The sequence below is a fragment of the Notechis scutatus genome, chromosome 9, assembly GCF_049901735.1.
Source record: "Notechis scutatus isolate UNSWTSFEM ecotype Mainland chromosome 9, rNotScu1.2, whole genome shotgun sequence".
NCBI classification, from domain to species: Eukaryota; Metazoa; Chordata; class Lepidosauria; order Squamata; family Elapidae; genus Notechis; species Notechis scutatus.
The window spans coordinates 21,834,311-21,855,310 of NC_142017.1; the positions used below are offsets into that span (position 1 = coordinate 21,834,311).

Below are 21,000 nucleotides of genomic sequence, written 5' to 3' on the forward strand. Positions count from 1 at the left end.
CTGAAAAACAAATGTGAGCTGCCTGAATGTGCCTCTATTAATTATATACGTCTGTTGAAAAAGAATGAAAATAATTAAAAGGAAAGAAAAAGGGAAGAACACGTGGCACTGAAAATGAAAATTATAAAATGAAAGGAAAATGATTTTTCCACAATACATCTCCATAGTTAAAATGTATATGTGAAAAGAAGCAGTTTACTGTTATAGAAAATCTAAATGTGTCAAATGATCTAAGTCACACAAGAATTAAGACTTCGTGTTTTGTTTCTGTTTATCCATTTTTATTCCCTGCATTTTTGAAAACCACAAATTGGAAGGGCTGATCACTGATCCATGGCCTGGTTTGCATCCTTGAGCCTCTTGTTTGCATTTTCTCCTCAGGAACCACGAGGCCTAATTTATAGCTTGAGGGAGAATATTTGTGAATATTTTATTTATTATTTATTTATTTATTTGTCAAGCGATTATAAGATAACAGGTATAAGTATAAACATAGTTATGAATACATGAAATGGGTACATATAAGAAAAAAAGAAGGAACAACAGGACAGGGACGGTAGGCACGATTGGTGCGCTTATGCACGCCCCCTACAGACCTCTTAGGAAAGGGGTGAGGTCAATAGTAGACAGTCTAATGTTGAAGATTTTGGGGTTTGGGGAAGAAACCACAGAGTCAGGTAGAGTATTCCAGACATTGACTACTCTGTTGCTGAAGTCATATTTCCTGCAATCAAGTTTGGTTATTCTGTTGAAGTGACTGCTAAAAAGTTATATTTGTTAAGGATGCTCAAAATTTTACAAGTTGTGTCTAGTTCAGCTCACTCATTACTGCTCCTCTGTTTTTCTTTTGACTTCCTTGTAAACAAAGATTCATGGCAAGAGCAGCACGAGGCGTCTAGAATAGCCTTAATTATAGAATCTGCTTTGAATGTTGTAAGAAATGTATTTGTGCTGAATCTATTTTGGAGAATGTCTTGTTTGAAAATAATTTCCCACTTCGTGAAATATACGGTATGAGTCCATTGCAGAGTGAAATCTTCAAAAATACTCTTCTAGTGAAATTCAGGTCTTTTAATTTGGAGCTTTTATTTGGATTAGAGCCATGGTGGCGCAGTACTGCAGGTGACTTCTGCTGACTTGCCAGCTGCCTGCAGTTTGGCAATTCAAATCTCACCAGACTCAAGGTTGGTTCAGCCTTCCATCCTTCCAAGGTGGGTAAAATGGGGACCCAGATTGTTGGGGGCCAGAAGCTGACTCTGTAAACCGCTTAGAGAGGGCTGTGAAGCACTGTGAAGCAGGATATAAGTCTAAGTGCTATTGCTATCTTCCTTCCTTCTTTCCTTCCTTCCTTCCTTCCTTCCTTCCTTCCTTCCTTCCTTCCTTCCTTCCTTCCTTCCTTCCTTCCTTCCTTCCTTCCTTCCTTCCTTCCTTCCTTCCTTCCTTCCTTCCTTCCTTCCTTCAGAATGCAATATTGCAGGCTAACTTTGCCCACTGCCAGGAGTTTGATCCTGTCCATCTCAAAGTTGACTCAGCCTTCCATCCTTCCAAAGTGGGTAAAATGAGGACCCGGATTGTTGGGGGCAGAAGCTGACTCTGTAAACTGCTTAGAGAGGGTGGAAAGCCCTGTTTTTCAGCCTATTTGTCCTTGTTTTTATTGTCCTGTACCATCTGCCAGATGATAACAGTTTTTTAAAAAAAGGGTTCCCAGAATGAGATGGACCTTTGAGAATGTTTTGAACTTTCTTAAGGCAGCGGGAGCTCTGCCAGACTTCCGGTTTGCAGGGCTTCGGTGGCAGGCAGGAATCCGCAATCGTGTGCGGTTTCTGCCTGGGCTTGCCGCTGGAGCGCCCCGAGCCAGCTGGCTTCGGGGCTAAGCCACCCCGTAGAGGTGGTGAAGAGGGGGGAGATTGCCAGCAGGGTCGAGGAGAGCTGCACCTCTCCTCCTCAACTGGCCATTACTCCCTTTCCCGAAGGCGGTAGGAGTGGTGGTCAGAAATGGCCACCTCAAAGAAGCACTCGACCGGAAAAGAAAGTGCAGGAGGAAGATAAGAAGTGAAAGTTTTGGCTGACCGGGATAAAAAGCAACAACTAAGGTACCCTGGAATTTAAATTTTATAAAAGATAACATCGCTCCCAAAGAAGAGTCAGAAGCAGCGAAAGAAAGTGAAAAGGGAAAGTTTTTTTTTCTTCACTCTCCTTCCTCACATTGACAACAAAGAGAGCTGAATAAGAAATTGGAAAAATCCGCTTTGGCACTAATAGGTAATTAAGCTGAAAATATAATTAAATGCCAAAGGGACAATAAAGATTTCTGGACACTAAAAAATCCTTTTTTTCTATAAGGAGGAAGGGAGAGGAAAAGAATAAGGGCAGGATTTGGAAGGAGGAGACTGCCTGGACTTCAAAAGAATCTAAAGTAAAATCTCAATAAGACTTCTAAAAGATACATTTTAACTGGAACTTTGTAACTAAATAGTAACCCCAGGAAGAGAAAATGGAGAAAGAAGAAAGTGTAACAAGAAACAGCTTGTGTGTATTTGGATTGCTTGGTGACTTTGGGATTTTTGGATATTATATTTGAATGACTAAAAACAATTGGGTGGTTGTTTAAATTTTTTTACAATGGCATCACTTCTGGATGAACTGAAAATGGAATTTAAAAAATATAAAGAAGAGACACAAGAAGGGAAGGGCTCCTTTGGCTCCATTTTTCAATTCTTAGAAATGGCGATCTGCATCTACGAGAAACAACAAGAAAAGACTGTGCAACAAGAAGATTGGGACAAAGAAGAAGCCATCTTTAATGAACAAGTAACTATCTGGGGAAGAAAGGGGAAAGAGAATGGAGAATTTAAGATTTAAAAAAACAGCCAAAAAAGGGAAAAATAATTTGAAAAGTGGATATAAAGTTGGAAAGCAACAGAAAAGGGGAATACAGAAGAAGGAAATGGAGGTGGAGAGACAGGGGGGTAAAAAGGGGAGAGAGAAGAAGAAAGGGAAGAAGAAAAGGAAGAGAAGTTACAAAGGTTTGGAGCAAGATGTAAAGAAACAGGACTTATTCAGAGATAATGGGTGAAAATTTAACTGAAAAAGGGATTCTGTGAAGGTACATAAGATTGTATTGTTATATTTGTAATGGAAATAATGTTAGAAAATTGGAAACAACATATGATTAAAAAGTGGGATAAAATAGTCAGTCTAATTTAGTGAAACTTTTGTGAACAAATAAATAAATGAAACAAAATAAATGAGAGAAATGTATTAGGAAGGAACGGGAACATTTTAATTACTCAATGTTTTATAAAATATAAGTGAAGTGGGGGGGGGGGGAATTAACTATGGAAAGTTTATAAGTGTTCCCATAGAAGTATGATACTTATCTGAAAAGTAATGTGTAAAACGTTAAGATTTAAATGAATATTAATATTAATGATAGAATTGAATTGGTATGGATTGTTGTTTTAATTATATTATACATTTATAATTTTTTCTTTTTTCAAAATACAGTGTGTAGTTTTAGAATGTACCAAGCAGAATCTGAATGGAAGTTATGTATTATATTAAGTGTTATAATTTTAGGGGAAAGATATAAAGGCGTCATACTCCAATCAGTGATTACAGGAGAAATTTTGTTTAATGAGAAAAGATAGTAGACAGTTGAAACAGGACAGACAAAGAATATAAGTACAATGATTTGAATTGAGATGAAATAAATAAAATAAAATTAAGAAAGTTAAAAGAGGGGAGAAGGTATATAGGAAATGTAGAATAGTAATAAGATATGGAACGGAATATAAAAATAAGCATGAACTTGAATTTGTGTCTGTACGAAGAGATGTAACCCAGGATTATGCTGCTTTCAAAAAAGATGTTTTATGTTTTTATGTTTTATGTTTTGTTTGTTTATGTTTGTTTATAAAAATCAATAAAATTTTCAAAAAAAAAAAGGCAGCGGGAACTCTAAAGCTCTTCCAAAGAGGGGAGAGGGCAACTAATGATCTTCTGGTCCAAGTGTTATTGCTATTGCTATCGATCGATATTTTTCCCCCTGAAGTTTTTCTGTTATTCAATTTGATGAAAGGAGAGTTGCTTTCAGAATTTTCATGCAAAAAAAGTTGAGAATTTGGGAGAAATCCTCCACAGTGAGTTATGTTCTTGCACTTCTGCAGAATGTATTCACAGTTGCCAAAGGGATCATGTGAAGTAAGGCTCACCCATTAAAAGGAACTGTGAGGAGATTCAAGACTGACTTCTTGCCACAGGGCAGAGCTAAACTACGGGACCCGCTGCAGCCTCCAAGATGGAACCAGATAAATGCATGGAAGACCCTTGGACCATCAGTGGCCCTCAAGATGGCTGTGAGCTTCTCAAAGCTGGTCAGCTGCTCTGGAGCACAGAAAGTTGTAGTAGTAGGTAGAGGGATTCTGTCATGACCCTGTTGGAGACTGACTCTGAGGGAGTGGAGGAACAGCCGACAGGGAGTGGAAGTGTGGCTCCAGAGGTTGTGGAGGAGGCTGGGGAAGGGCAGAAGACCCAGACCCATCACCTCTCCATCCTAGGGCACGCAGGGAGGAGAGGATAAAGGAGAGATGTGAATGGCGTGGTCTACAGGGGAGAAAAGGGCCTTCATCCTCTTCATGGGCTGCAGCTGTGAGAACTGGTTAAAAGGACGGACATGCGTATGGGCCAGTGCTGGAAACAAAGCATGGAAATATCTCTAGTCTGTCGTTCCTCTCTGAGTTTGGCGTTCTTCCCAGTGTGTGTTCCTATATCTGTGGACGTCTTCAAGCCCTTATCTTGCCTGGCTCCCTTAATTCAGGGGTAGGGAAACTTGGCTCTTTTATCACTTATGGACTTCAACTCCCAGAATTCCCCAGCTTTGCTTAAAGTTGCCAAGGTTGGAGACCCCTACCCTAGGCCAGGGGTAGGGAAACTTGGCTCTTATTACTTATGGACTTCAACTCCCAGAATTCCTGAGTGAGCCATAAAAGGTTCCCCATCCCTGGCCTACTGGTTTTTCAGTTGTGAAGGAAATCAATTTTGACTTGAATGGGACTGTATAATATAATATATAATATTATATAATAATATATAATATGTCCTACGTTTGTATATTAAACAGTCCCATTCCAGTCAAAAATTTATTTCCCTCACAACTGAAAAACCAGTAGGCCAGGGATGGGGAACCTTTTATGGCTCACTCAGGAGTTCTGGGAATTGAAGTCCATAAGTGATAAAAGAGCCAAGTTTCCCTACCCCTGCCTTAATTGCTTCAGTTTGGTTTGTATTATTTTTACTCTTTATAATTTATGGGCATTTTTAGTAAACGGCATTCCCTCCTTTTCATAACTGCTTGTGGGGGAGTTTTTGTCTCCAGTCAAGGATATTTGGAGCTTTGAAGCAAAGTGAAGGAATAAAAGGGGCTTCACCTGTTTTTGTGACTGTGTTTATTTTGTATCCCACCCTGGGTCATCACAGATTCTTTTCCAGAACTGCCTTTGGGTTTCTTCTCCTTCACTAAACCCACCCCCCACCCCAGCTTAACAAGTGTGTGTGAGAATTCTCACAGTTTGTCTTTGGGTAAACTAATTTGGCCATTGCACCCTCTCCATAGCAGAAATTATGGTAGCATATTTAGAAATTAATGTTCTGGCAAGGCTTAACCAGTCTTTTAAGAATGAAAATCCTAATTTTCTATGACATAGACACACACACACACACACACACACACACACACACACTTGGTGTCTTGACTATAAGTGTAGATAATTGTTACTTTTCTCACATGACACCAAAACCTCCTGCACATTTATATTTATCTTTGTTATAAGAAGGCTGCAAATAAGAAAAAAAATCAAAATTGAAATGTAATTAAAAGTCAAAATAAAAATGTATCAATCAATTAAACAGCTAGGAGTACCCGGAAGAGATTATTTGTATTCTAGTTAAAAAATGGATACTCCTTCCCTGTTTTTCCAGTTAACAGACTAAACAACACATGTTTTTTTTTGTTGTGAAAATAACAGTAATAATAAAATGATTAAATTTCTGATGCCTCTGCAGTTCGGTGTTGGGCATGCAATCAAGTGCCAAGTGGTTCACATCCTGGGGGATTGTAATCTCATACCTGGCAAGCCTCCAAAGAAATGAATCTATAATACAATTAGTATAAACCCATATTTTTAGCGAAATGTAGTAATTATGTAATTTACTCAATTGGCTTAGCAGAGTGAGTGAGAGAGAGAGAAAAAGAGCCTCCCAATAAAACATAAAAAGAAGCCTAATTTGATCAAAATTAGAACTGAACTATCTTTGTCTGGAGCTGTTGAACATTATTTGATTTGCTGGAAAATACAAATCACCTGAACAAAGAGATGAATTATTGGGAAGGATGTTGCATCTAGAACTTGTTGTATAAATTACAAGACAATAAACAGAGAAATGGGGCCATAATCATTGGCATTCTCTCTTGTTCTCCATTTCCCCTGAATTGCTGATGTCGAAAGTTCCTCTGCCTACAAGCTAAAAACAGATCGGTTAAAACAAACAGAAACATTCATTTTAAGGCCAGGGAGTGGGAAATTAGGGGACTGGAGACTAAAACATATGAAGAACGGTTGCAGGAACTGGGCCTGGCTAGCCAAGTGAAGAGAAGGACCAGCAGAGACATGAGAGCAATCTTCCAAAATTTGAGGGGCTGCCACAGAGAGGAGGAAGGGGTAAAGCTGTTTTCTAAACCAGTGGTCGCCAACCAGTGGGACACCAACCAGTTGGACACAAGGCTGCGCCACCCACATGGCCTATAGCAGGGGTGGGCAACCTTTTTGGCTCGGGGGCCTCATTGACTTTTAAAATTTGACAGACGGGCCGCCACCTGGTGTCGAAATGCCTGTCATTACAAGTCAAAATCAAATGAATGCAATCATTCAATCATTCACATCAAACCTTAATTTTGTGCCAATCTTCGGCGGGCCGGATTAAAAAGACCAACGGGCCGGATGTGGCCCGCGGGCCGTAGTTTGCCCACCCCTGGCTTATAGGAACACAAGGCTTGCATCACTTGCATTGCAAACAACACAAGGGGAGGGGGGAAAGGGCAGAGGGGAGGAACTTGCCCCACTCACCCCATGTACCTGGCCTGGCCACTGGGCTGCTTCTTTCTTCTGCTTTTGGCTGCACGCAAGGAAAGCAGTAGAAGTCTTTCTTTCTCTCCCCCAAACTCTGCCAGAAATGAGTCTTTGGGACCCTGCAAGGCCTCCTGCTCCAAGAGGCTGTGCCGGCAAAGACTCATTTCTGGTAGATTTTGGGGGAGAGAAAGAAAGACTTCTGCGGCTTCTGCTGCTTTCCTTGCATGAAGCCAAAAGTCTCTCTCTCTCTCTCTCTCCCTCCCTCCCTCCCTCCCTCCCTCGAGAATGGAACTGGAGATGGTATCCTGCCATCCCAAATAAAGAATGATCGATCGGTAGGACAATGGGTGGAGAATTTTCCTGCAGACTGTTTTTGGGATTTTCCCAGGGTCTCTGGTCTGGGGGATTTAAAATTATGAGTTTGGTGGTCCCTGAGGTCCAAAAGGTTGGCGACCCCTGTTCTGGGCAACTCCATTCCATTCATTGTTCCCTATTCAATAATCAAACATCACTGACGTTCATCTTTTTGACTGTCTCCATTCTCCATGCTTCTATCATGCTGGTGTTTCCCCATGTTGAGTGACACTTTCCTTCGTTTCGGAGCAACAAAAGGGCTAGCCAAAAGAGAAGGAATTCACGTGGCTGGATTCACAGGACAGGCTGACTCCTGAATCCAAGTCAGTAAAATAAAACTGCTGTTTTCGTGTCAGTTTTGTCCAAATACTTAAACAGATGCTGGCTAAAATTAAAAATCCTGCTGCAACAGCATCTGGCCAGCTTGCATGTATGCAACACATGTTCCCCTAGACCAGTGGTTCCCAACCTTTTTTTTGCCCCGCACCCCTAAAGAAATTTCACTCGAACTTTGCACCCCCTGAAATTTATATTTTGCTCAAGGATAAATTATGCGAATTCTGAATAATATTTTATCAAAAAAGATTGTTACTTTATTCTTTAATATAATTACCTAGACTTTTCTCACACCCCCTGGAATATCATCTCGCACCCCCAGGGGGTGCAAGCACCCCAGGTTGGGAACCCCTGCCCTAGACTAATGCAATCAAGAAAAGGAGAACTAGGGGTGATACAATAGCACTGTTCCAGTATTTGAGAAGCTGTCACAAAAATGGAGGGGGCAAACTGTTTACCAAAGGCAAGGCAAGAGCCAAGAGATGGAAACTAAAGAAGGAGAGAACCAACCAAGAACTAAAGAGAAGCTTCCTAACAGTGAGGACAATTAGCCAGTGGAACAGCTTGCCACCAGGAGTTCTCGGTGCTCCATCCCTGGAGGTCTTTAAGAAGAGGCTGGGCAGTCCAAAAATGGTACAGGGTCTCCTGCTTGTGGAGAGAATTGGTCTAGGTAACCTCCAAAGTCCCTTCTCTTATGCTCTGTATTCCAAGATGCTGTGACCAGACAAGAAGTATCTTGGTCTGTCCCAGTTCTACTTCCTGGGCCCTGCTTCCTCGGCTCAAAGTATCCCGCATCTTTTTCTGCCCATTCGCCACCGTTACCCTCCTGCTGTGCAGCTTCCCTTTTTATTACTTTCCAGTTTGCTTGGCCAGTTTGTATGAGGCCTCCTGACTCTGGTGGCATTCACCCGAGTGAAGGTGGGAACTCTTTGGAACTGGGAGCATTTCAATTTCACGACCAAGATTGCTCATATGTCCTCAAAAGAAAACAAATAAGGCCGAGTCAACTTGTTAATGTCATCTTGCCTTTTCTTAGCATGCAGGTGTGCCCTTTTGGCTCTGCATCCAGAGATGCTGGGTCCGTGCATTATTTAAAAGGGGCCATTTGGCTCCCCATAGGATATTCAAGTTGCTAGGGCAACCGTGCTCTCGTATACAAAGTCCATGGTCATGAGAAGAGTTTTGCCGTTCTCTTATGTCTTTGAGCATAGGAAAGACAGGATTCGTACTGTGATCCATCCGACCTGATGGGGATGTAGAGAACTCGAGAGGCAGCTAAAAGATTGATGCCTGGATTGGTTATAAATAAATGAATACAATGGAAGGGGCCACCACCTGCTCTGTTGCAGCGTACTGAGCGTCAGAACCAGGGCTGGTCCTGTGGTTTCTGTTTATAAGGCCAAGAACAGGTCCAGCTAAGGAAATTGAAGCATCACATCTCATTTCGTGGGTGCTTTGATTGTGAGCTTGAAACATTTCCTTGCAGAATGAATTTAAAACTTTCTTATTTTCAAATGTCAAAATGGGCACAAAAGCCCTCATGAATTAACTGTGTGGAATTTTAGTATTTTATTTATTCATCTATTGAATTTATATTGCCGCCTATTTGCCCATAGCGACTCGAGGCGGCTTACAGAATGTAAAACCATATTTTTAAAAAAACACACAATAAAAACTAACAATAAGACTCAAATAAAGTACAATAAAATAAAATCTGGAAAAAAATCATCCCCAAAATTCCCACCACCACCCTGCCCCTTTGAACAGATAACAGATAATCAGAGTTGGAAGGGACTTTGTAGGTCATCTAGTCCAACCCCCCGCCCAAGCGGGAGACACTACACCAGGGGTGTCCAACCTTGGCAACTTTAAGACTTGTGGACTTCAACTCCCAGAATTCCTCAGCTGGCTGAGGAATTCTGGGAGTTGAAGTCCACAAGTCTTAAAGCTGCCAAGGTTGGACACCCCTGCACTACACCATTTCTGTCACCCCAACAACAGCAGATCACATGAGCCAATTTTGCTGGATTGTACTATGTTTGGGCCTATTTAATTAACACCGCATCTCAATTTAGAGCAAAATCATTCTGTGCAGGGGGCACCGGTGTGGTTGGTCCTGCCTGGCAGCATCTGCCCATCTCCATTCCTAAACTTACTAGTTGTGTAAACACTACTCCACTCACCAAAATATCGTCTCCAGAATTCGGTAGATGACATAGAAACAGGCACTTCCTCAGAGAATACGGTAGATGCAAACCATTTAGAACAGGGGTCCCAAACCCCGCAGGCTGCAGCCCACTACCAGACCATGGCCCGTTCAGAACTGGGCCACGGAAGAGGTGGGTGAGTGCATGTGCAGAGCTCCATCTGCGTGAGCGATGGGTGGGCGAGCCTGCCGCTTGCACAAATAAAATTGCACTTTGCATGCCCAGCCGCCACTCTTGCAGACTCTTCCCCCTTCCCTCCTCCTGCTGGTCTGCAAAGCTAGAAAGGTTGAGGCCCACTGATTTAGAACTCCCACCCTCACCCCTTTAAAAAAGAGCCAGTTCTGGTCTAGAGATGAAGACAGCAGAGTAGAAAGCAGGAGTCGTGAGTTCTAGTTTCCACCATAGCTATGAATTCTGGCTGAGAGATTTTGGGCCGGCCGCTCTCTCCCAGTCCAATTCACCTCACAGGGTTGTTGTTGTTGGGAAAATAGGAGGAGAAAGATGTGTTGAATATGTTCATTGTTTTGAGTTATTTGTAAAAGTAATAAAGGTGGGATACAAACAATCGACTAGACTAGACTAGACTAGACTAGACTAGACTAGAATAGACTAGAATAGAATAGAATAGAATAGAATAGAATAGAATAGAATAGAATAGAATAGAATAGGAATTGAATTCTTTATTGGCCAAGTGTGATTGGACACACAAGGAATTTGTCTTGGTGCAAATGCTCTCAGTGTACATAAAAGAAAAGATACATTTGTCAAGAGTCAAGAATCATCAGTTAATGATAGTCATAGGGTACAATAAGAATAGAATAGAATAGAATAGAATAGAATAGAATAGAATAGAATAGAATAGGAATTGAATTCTTTATTGGCCAAGTGTGATTGGACACACAAGGAATTTGTCTTGGTGCAAATGCTCTCAGTGTACATAAAAGAAAAGATACATTCGTCAAGAGTCAAGAATCATCAGTTAATGATAGTCATAGGGTACAATAAGAATTGAATAGAATAGAATAGAATAGAATAGAATAGAATAGAATAGAATAGAATAGAATAGAATAGAATAGAATAGAATAGAATAGGAATTGAATTCTTTATTGGCCAAGTGTGATTGGACACACAAGGAATTTGTCTTGGTGCAAATGCTCTCAGTGTACATAAAAGAAAAGATACATTCGTCAAGAGTCAAGAATCATCAGTTAATGATAGTCATAGGGTACAATAAGAATAGAATAGAATAGAATAGAATAGAATAGAATAGAATAGAATAGAATAGAATAGAATAGGAATTGAATTCTTTATTGGCCAAGTGTGATTGGACACACAAGGAATTTGTCTTGGTCCAAATGCTCTCAGTGTACATAAAAAGAAAAGATACATTCGTCAAGAGTCAAGAATCATCAGTTAATGATAGTCATAGGGTACAATAAGAATAGAATAGAATAGAATAGAATAGAATAGAATAGAATAGAATAGAATAGAATAGAATAGAATAGAATAGAATAGAATAGAATAGGAATTGAATTCTTTATTGGCCAAGTGTATTTGGACACACAAGGAATTTGTCTTGGTGCAAATGCTCTCAGTGTACATAAAAAGAAAAGATACATTCATCAAGAATCAAGAATCATCAGTTAATGATAGTCATAGGGTACAATAAGAATAGAATAGAATAGAATAGAATAGAATAGAATAGAATAGAATAGAATAGAATAGAATAGAATAGGAATTGAATTCTTTATTGGCCAAGTGTGATTGGACACACAAGGAATTTGTCTTGGTGCAAATGCTCTCAGTGTACATAAAAAGAAAAGATACATTCATCAAGAGTCAAGAATCATCAGGTGCAACACTTAATGATAGTCATGGGGTACAATAAGCAATCAAATCATATTAGGAAGCAGTCAATATAAATCGTAAGGATACAAGCAACAAAGTTACAGTCATACAGTCACAAGTGGGAGGGGATGGGTGATAAGGAGTGATTAACAGTAATAGAAGTGCAGACTTTGTAAATAATTCCTCTTTTAAAAATCATCTGTAAAGTCCTGGGGGTTCTTCAAGCTTGGTGGTTTTTTGCAGATGTTTCATTACCCAACTAAGGGTCTATCCTCGCTCTGAGGGAACAAACCCCCTACACACTAACCTTCAGGATGTTACTGAGTTGGGTCCCTCAATGGTTGCAGGGTATGGCTAGTTCAGGAAAAAGAAGGACTAGGGGGACATGATAGCAGTCTTCCAGTATTTAAGGGACTGCCCCAAAGAAGAAGGGGGTCCACTTGTTTTCCAAAGCCCCAGAGGGCAGGACCAGAAATAATGGTTGGAAACTAATCCAAGAGAGAAACAACCTGGGATTGACGAGAAAGTTCCCAACAGGGAGGACAATTAACCAGTGGAACAACTCGGCACTAGAAATTGTGGCTGCTCCATCCCTGGAGGTTTTGAAGAGGAGTTCAGATAGTCACTTATCTTAAATGTTCTAGGTTCTCCTGCTTGAGCAGGGGGCTAGACTAGAAGACTTCCAATGCCCCTTCCAGCTCTACGCTGATTGGTTGATCTTCTGGCTACCACAGAAAGCACTGCATCCTTCAGGCTGGAATTGCAGCACAGGTTGAGGGAGATGGGAATTGGGCGCTTTTTTTTTTTTTTTTTGATCAGCATTTGTAAAGGTCAAATGGCTCGCTCATTGATCAGCCAATTTTGTGGAAAGGGCACCCAAGCTGGTTTCTGCCCGGCATCATCAGAGCAGCCTCCATGCTTCCAAGAAGATGGCATGTGCCTGCCAGTCTGGTCTGTGTTGCCACTGATAACAAGCATCTTCAAAGGAAAGTGAGAGAAAGGGCCTTTTGTATCAGAACTGTAAAAATGCGCTAGCAATTTGGCTGCTGCTTCTAATCCTCTGCTGCATTCAAGAGTCGCAGTGAACAAAGAAAAGGAACTCAAGCGAGGACTTTGTTGATTCCCAGTTGTTGTTGTTGTTGTTGTTGTTGTTTTTATCTGAGCAATGACAAAACATATGCTGACATCAAGGATGGACCACAGAAGAGTTTGGTCCTTCCTTTGATGCTTTTCAGATTGTTCCTTCTGCTTGTGCCCCGCAGAAGCTTGCGGAAGGATAATGCAAGTACTCTGTGCTTTGGAGCTGAAGGAGGGCTCTGAAGTTGCCCAGCCTGCCTTCTGGTTAGCAGCAGCAATTAACTCTGAAGGATTCGGCCCCCTCCCACCCAAAGCAGGCCACCAGCATCCAGCAGAAAGGGCTTGCTTCTCAGATGCATCTTCAAGGAAAGATGCTTCTCCTCCTTATTGTTTTTCTAATGAATGCCTGTTGGAAATAGGGGTGGCCACAGCCATTTCCAGTAAGAACTTGGCTTATGCCAAGTCAAGAAATGAATTGAACTATCTCAGGGCAGCCTAAGTGGGCTTCTGGCCTTCTCTGAAAGGGTTCCCATTAACCTGTTGCCTGGGGGTGTAAAATAGATTTACCCCAATGGCTCCAGGGTCAGTGCGCCTTTTCATCCTTGCTTCTCCTAGATTTAATCCCTTTGTTTTTATGTGATGTATTAATGCACCTTTTAGATTTTTATCTGTTTTTACATGCTATTGTTGTGCACCACCCAATGTCCCCTTTGGGGGGAGATAGCTGGCTATATAAAACAGACAGACAGACAGACTTTGTAAGCTGACAAAATGGATTGGGTTCACACAACATGCTAAACCACAAAAGGATCCAGATCCAACCCAGATTAAAAACTCCATCAAAGGTTAGTGTGTTTTCCAGATGCAACCACGATTTCTTTAATCAATTAGTTGAGGACGTTCTTTCTATCAGCACTCAACCAGCCCTACATATTTCTCCCCATTCAACTTCATGTACGTAAACAAATTATTTAGGAATCCTTCCTTGTTTAATTGGCATTTCTGAGTTTTCAGTAGGAACAGTACTTGTGTAAAACAAGATGTAAGTATTTTAAAAATTAGAAGACCATGGAGAATTCCCATGTATCTGCAAAGAAATTTTAATAACTAGTGGGGAGGTGAAGAGGGGCGGGGTCCATATAGGAAATGGGAAGAGAGACAGATAACCAAGGAAGAGTCCAGACAGGGGAGTAAAGAATTATAAAGAAGGTATCACAGAGGCAAAAATTTGGAAGGAGATGAGGCTGGGGGAAAAAATCAAGGGAATTTCTGCTTAGTGAAGATAGCATAATCCCAGTGTCTAAACCAGTGCTTCTCAAACTTGGCAAATTTAACTCTTACACTCCAAAAACATATGGACTACACAACCTGATCAGGGCAAAGCAATTGACACAATTTACATAGACTTTTATAAAGCCTTTGATTCAGTGGTGCACGACAAACTACTCCTAAAACTAAAATCTTATGGTATCTCTGGACACCTGCATAACTGGATAGAAGCATTCCTGTCAAACAGACAACAAATGGTCAAAATTGGGATGGTCCTATCAAATTCTGAAATTTTAGACTTGAAATTTTAGACCTAGACAACCTAGAACTACACCACCTTTGGTTCGATCTAAGTATAGTACATAAAATTATATATTACAATGTCCTACCTGCAAATGAATACTTCAGCTTCAATCATAACAATACAAGAGCACACAATAGATACAAGCTCAAGGTAAACCACACCAAACTTGATTGTAGGAAATACCACTTCAGCAACAGAGTGGTCAATGTCTGGAATACTCTACTTGACTCTGGTTTCTTCACCAAACCCCCAAAACTTTAACCTTAGACTGTCTACAATTGACCTCACCCCTTTCCTAAGAGGTCTGTAGCAGAGGTGCTATTCGACCGGTTTGCACCTATTCGGGTGAACCAGTAGCGGTTATTTGGCATGGGTCGCCGAACCGGTGGCAATCCCTGGCTGGCCCCAATCTGGTCGCCCGGTCGGTCACTTGCGATCGCTCTCCCAGCTTTCCGTTCTCCACGTCCTCTTTCTCCCCGGGGAAAAGGAAGAAAGGCATGGACGCTGCAAGTATCACTTTCCCCTTGTGAGTTAAAGTGTCGGGAGTGAGAAGGAGTGCGGTCTGACAGAGGGGGTGGGGGTGAATCGAGCCTTGGAGCACTTTTGCAACGTAAAAGAAATGCATTTTGGAAGAAATGCATTTTTAAAAAAACTTCTCCAAGGGGTCCCCATGGACGCTGCAAGTATCGCTTTCCCCTTGTGAGTTAAAGTGTTGGGAGTGAGAAAGAGTGCGGTCTGACAGAGGGGGTGCGGGAATCCACTCAAGCCTTGGAGAAATTTAAAGGATCTGCTTCCAAAATGCTTGTCTGTTAAGTGCTGTGTGTGTGAGAGAGTGAGTGTGTGTGTGTGTGTGAGTGTGAGTGTGTGTGTGTGTGAAAGAAAGAGAAAGAAAGAAGAAAGAAGAAAGAAAGAAAGAAAGAAAGAAAGAAAGAAAGAAAGAAAGAAAGAAAGAAAGAAAGAAAGAAAGAAAGAGGAAGGTAGAGAAAGAAAGAAAAAAAATAGGAAGAGAGAGAGAGAGATAAAACTCTGCTATTATTTTTAATTGTTCCATTATTTATCATGTGTTCATATTTTACACTGTCCCTACACCTAGAGTGATTTTTCTGCCTTTCTTTTGCCCAGGGCCACCATATATTTTTCAGGGTTCACATGCATTCAATGTCAATAGTCCAGAGCATAAAATACACATGTGTTTAACAAGAGTTGAAAGGGACCTTGGAGGTCTTCTAGTCCAACCCCCAGCTCAGGCAAGAAAACTGAGGGTGACAAACTCTGAGTAGAAATCCTGGGAAAGGTGTCAGAATAATACTTAGAAGGGACCTTGGGGTGAACCCTATACCATTTCAGAGAAATGGCTGTCCAGTCTTTTCTTAAAAACTTCCAGTGATTGAGCACCCAGAACTTCTGGAGACAGGCAGTTCCACTGGTTAATTGCTTTCACTGTCAGAAAGTTTCTCCTTAGTTTTAGGTTGCTTCTCTCTTTGTTCGGTTTCCATCCATTGCTTCTTGTTTGCCTCCTGGTGCTTTGGAAAATACATCCCCCCCAATTTCTTTGTGGCAGCCCCTTAAAAGCCTGTTGCCTATCACACTCTTGAGTAAAGCATGTGAGCCATTTCCTCCTTTCAGTGGTCCATGAAAGTACATCTATAGTATGCAAATAATAAAGTCAAAAAAAGCTGAACAACATTTTTACAGAACTATAGATAAGTTGAGGCTGGGTGACAAGGAATGGCTGGGAGGGGAGGGGCCAGGTGAGGCACCCCTTGATGTGGGTGACATTGAGTTGGCCACACCTACCCAGTCACATGACCACAAGCCACACCCACCAAATAAGCCACACCCACAGAACCGGTAGTAAAAAAAATTGAATTCCACCACTGGTCTGTAGGGGGCATGCGTAAGCGCACCAACGTGCCTACTGTCCCTGTCCTATTTCTTTTTTTCCCTTATTCGTATCCATTTCATGTATTCATAACCATGTTTATACTTATACCTGTTATCTAACAATCACTTGACCAAAAAAAAAAATTCCCCATCCAGCAAAAAGTGGAATTACAGAATTCCTCTTTCGGCTCTGTATTTTCTAGTGCGTTGTCAAGCAAATTAGTGAAGCTTGAGACAGGTAGAAACATGTATGTGTGGAGAGAGAGAGGGAGAACAGTTGAGTCCTTATATGCAGGCATTACCTTTTGGGAAGCCCTGGAGAAAGTATGAACTGAGCAGAAGATTATAGTGCAGAGGGATTTTGCTCTTGAAAACAATGCAGTGATTACTCCAGAAATCCAGGTGGCTTTGTCAAGAGCAAAGTTTGCCAGGACAGATTTATCAGATTATTTGATAGGATTAAGGAAATGCTGGAAATATCCCTAATTCTATTTTGATAGCAAAATATTTCATACTTGGTTGACAAATAACAGAATAAAAGAGTTGGAAGGGACCTGGGGGGGGGTCTTATAGTCCAATCCCCAAATGATGAAGCAGAGCATTCTGGACAAATAGCTGTCCAGTCCCTTCTTCAAAACCTCCAGTGATGGAGCAGCACCCCCAACTTCTGGAGACAGGCAGTTCCACTGGTTAATTGTCCTCACCGCTAGGAAATTTCTCCTTAGTTCCAGGTTGCTTCTTGTCTTTCCTTCTGGCGCTTTGGCGAATAGGTCGACTCCTGTGTGGCAGCCCTTCAAATATTGGAACGCTGCTATTGTGTCACCCCGTGGTGGGATTCAAAAAACTTTACTTCCGGTTCTGCGGGCGTGGCTTGGTGGGCGTGGCAGGGGAAGGATATACTGCAAAATCCGCATTCCCTCCCCACCCCACTGACCTGCTTTCCAGCTCCGTTCTCCTGTGCAGGGCAACCAAAGAAAACCCAGCCGATCAGCTGTGAGTGTGGCTTGATGGGCGTGGCATTCTGTGGACATGGCTTGGTGGACATGGCGTGGTTTGGTGGGTGTGGCTTGGTGGGTGTGGCAGGGAAGGATATACTGCAAAATCCCCTTCCCTCCCTATCTCACTAACCTGCATTCCAGCTCCGTTCTCTCCTGTGCAGGGCAACCAAAGAAGACCCAGCCAATCAGCTGGGACTTGATGGGAGGCAGAGAAGAGATGGGGTTGGTGGGGCCAGTCAGAGGCGGTATTGGCCCGATCTCCGAACTACTCAAAATTTCTGCTACTGGTTCTCCAGAACCTGTCAGAACCTGCTGAATACCATCTCTGGTGTCACCCCGAAGTCCTTCTTTCCTGAAGATCAAAGTTTGCAAGGGGTCAAATGCTGGAGAGGAAAGTAGTTAAGTGGGAACATGACAATTAAGTAGTGAATACATAATTAAGCTTGACACCTGGCAGTCCTTGGCACTACCGCGTTTCACTGGAGAAAGGGACCCATGCTGGAAGGACATAGGGATTAATCCTGGCCCTTTCATCTTTTTTTGTTAATGGCGAGGAGGAAGAGATGGAGGAAATACTTAACCAGACTAAGCCATGGTACAAAATTGGGTGAGGGGCTAGAAGGCCTTCTGTTAGGGGTGCCTCCGTCCAATCCCTAGGAAATAAAAACCCTTGGCTTCATAGATTTAGAGGAAAAAGTACTTTTACTAGGAAAGAACTGGATGCAATATAAGTCAGGCAAGAGCTGAGATAAAAGCGTGCAAAGTAGAGGTGGGATTCAGCCGGTTCTGACAGGTTCTGGAGAACCAGTAGCAGAAATTTTGAGAGGTTCGGAGAACCAGCCAATCCCACCTCTGACTGGCCCCACCATCTCTTCTCTGCCTCCCATCGAGTCCCAGCTGATCGGCTGCGTCTTCTTTTGTTGCCCTGCACAGGAGAATGGAGCTGGAAAGCAGGTGAATGGGGTGGGGAGGGAATGAGGATTTTACGGTAGCCTTCCCCTACAACGCCCACCAAGCCACTCCCAACAGAACCAGTAGTTTAAAAAAAATTGAATCCCACCACTGGCGCAAAGCCCCAAATTGAGACAAACCCTAGAGGCCAACCCCCTTGTAGTATTTATTTTATTTATTTATTTATTTGATTTGCCAATTGTTTACAAGATAATAAGTATAAGTAGGCAACCAGATAATAAGTATAATAACCAGATAATAAGTATTTACAAGATAATAAGTATAAGTAGGCAACCAGAAGGCTAGGAAATGTTTAGAGAAAGTATTTGGTTTGAGTGTATCACCTCTGGCTGTTGCATACCAAAGCTAGAAGAAATGACCTTGGAGAGTACAAACAAAACTCAGACCGGTAGTTGCAAAGCTGCAAAGAAAGAAAAATTACTGAACCCCCCCCCCTCCCCAATTCCATGGCATCCAGCAGCTAGCTAGCTGACGCCTTAGCAGGGTCCCCTCCATCTCTGTGAGTTTATGTTCAAAGTTCCATCTTGAAGGGTTGGAAGAGAAAACTGAAAATAAGCAATGATATTTAACAGTGGCAAATGCAAACCAGGGAGATTGAAACTAAATTCTTGACCTGGGCCTTTTGAATCTGTGAAAGTGGACGATGGCTTGCAAAACATGAGGAGCTCAGAGGTTGCTCATTCGTCCATCATCAAGAACCTTAACAGGAGAATTAAGAGCATAAAACATAAAATAATGGAGTTGGGAGGGACCTTGGAGATCTTCTAGTCTTGCCCCCTTATCTAGGTGGAGATCTTATACCAGAGGTCTCCAAACATGGCAACTTTAAGACTTGTGGATTTCAACTCCCAAAATTCTCCAGCCAGGTGGCTGGAGAATTCTGGGAGTTGAGGTCCACAAGTCTTAAAGTTGCCAAGTTTGGGGACCCCTGTCCTATACCATTTCAGACAGCGGCTCTCCAGTCTCTTTTTGAAAACTTCCAGTGATGGAGCAAGAAGTACCTATCCTGGCAAATTTGGAAATAAACTGTAGGCTAAAGAGAAAGTCTCCAGGTGCCAACAATACTGTAACTTAACCCCTTTCGGTCAATCAGATTAAAGAAGATTTTGTAAGACTCTCCTATTCTGTTTCCAAAGGCTTGACAAACCCAAAGGACAAATGCAAGATGGAGATTACTTAGTTTGATAATAATATGCGTGATAAAGATCTTAGGACGGGCTGCAAATTGAACAGGAGAACCAAGAATAAAGGATGAAATATTTTGAGGGCTGTCATACCAAAGAAAGTAAAAAAGAGACAAGAGAGTGTTCTGTCTACAGAAGAATCAGGTATAATTTTAGCTTGCAGCAATTGAAGTACAATTTCTAAAGGAAAGGAACTAATCCTTTTATTTTACGTGAATTTGTCACATCCATCGCACATACTGTCTCCTCTTCATAGCCTCAGACTTTAACAAGCATTCAGAGAAATTGAAAGGAATTCAAGGAAACAGTTGTCTGCAGGGTATGGCCAAACAAGCCAAGATAGTGCGGTGGGATCAATTTTCTGTTTTTTATGTGCATCACATATAAAAAAACAAACAAAGAGCCATGATTGCACTATTAAAGCTGCAGTCTTTACCTTTTTGACCACCCCACATAGACATCCAGCTGTTCCATGGACTAGAAATTAAATCCTATAAACAATGTTTGAAGACATTAAATGCGCTTTCCCTTGAGAATAGGAGAACCAAGAATAAAGGATGAAATATTTTGAGGGCTGTCATACCAAAGAAAGTAAAAAAAATCAGTTGTCCGTTGTTCTACAGCACAGAATGCAGAATAATTGGTTTAAGATATAGGAAGGTAAATTCCAATTGCGTTATAAAGGAGGGGAAAGCTTGATAACAATAAAAGCAAAAACTGTAGAGGTGGTGTCCGAAAGATGCTTTTTCAAGAGGCAACTGGATTTGAAGTGATTGTCCACTAGGACCCCAAGATCCCTCTCACGGTTACTGCTATTGAGCCAAGTTTCACCTAATCGGTACCTGTATATTCAGTTTTCTGTGCCTAAGTGTAAAACCTTACTTTTCTCACCATTGAAATTCATTTTGTTCTAGTCTGCTGAGATCCATGTGGATCTTGAACCTATCTTCTGGGGTGTTGGCTATTCCTGCTAGCTTAGTGTCGTCTGAAAATTTTATGAGTTCCCCTTCTATTCCCTCATATGGATGGATGGTTGGATGGATGGATGAGAGAGAGAGAGAGAGAGTAGATGATAGATGGATGGATGGATGGATGGATATTGATACCATAGATAGATAGATAGATAGATAGATAGATAGATAGATAGATAGATAGATAGACAGACAGACAGACAGATGTCATCTAGACTTTAAGTAGTCAGTATCATTATGGGGTGCTGGGTGCTGAATTGATAGGGAAGCTTTCTGGAGCTGTGGTATTCTTGGGCAGTAGCTTTTCCCAGACTCTAACCTCCAGATTTCCTGGACTTTATTTCCCATTAGAAAGAGAGCCCCACTTGCTCACTGCACAAGAGAATAGAGGCCATTAGGACTACATAGAGGTTGACTCATGACTTGCAACTCTTAACAATTCATCTACCATCTCCAGAATTGGCCAATG

General features: G+C 41.7%; 1 protein-coding gene across 1 annotated transcript in view; it reads left to right on the forward strand.

Moving 5' to 3' along the window:
• CHST8 (carbohydrate sulfotransferase 8) overlaps positions 1–21,000 on the forward strand; it is a 336,215-nt gene that overhangs the window by 168,119 nt on the left and 147,096 nt on the right. The gene's annotated exons all lie outside the window — the stretch shown is intronic.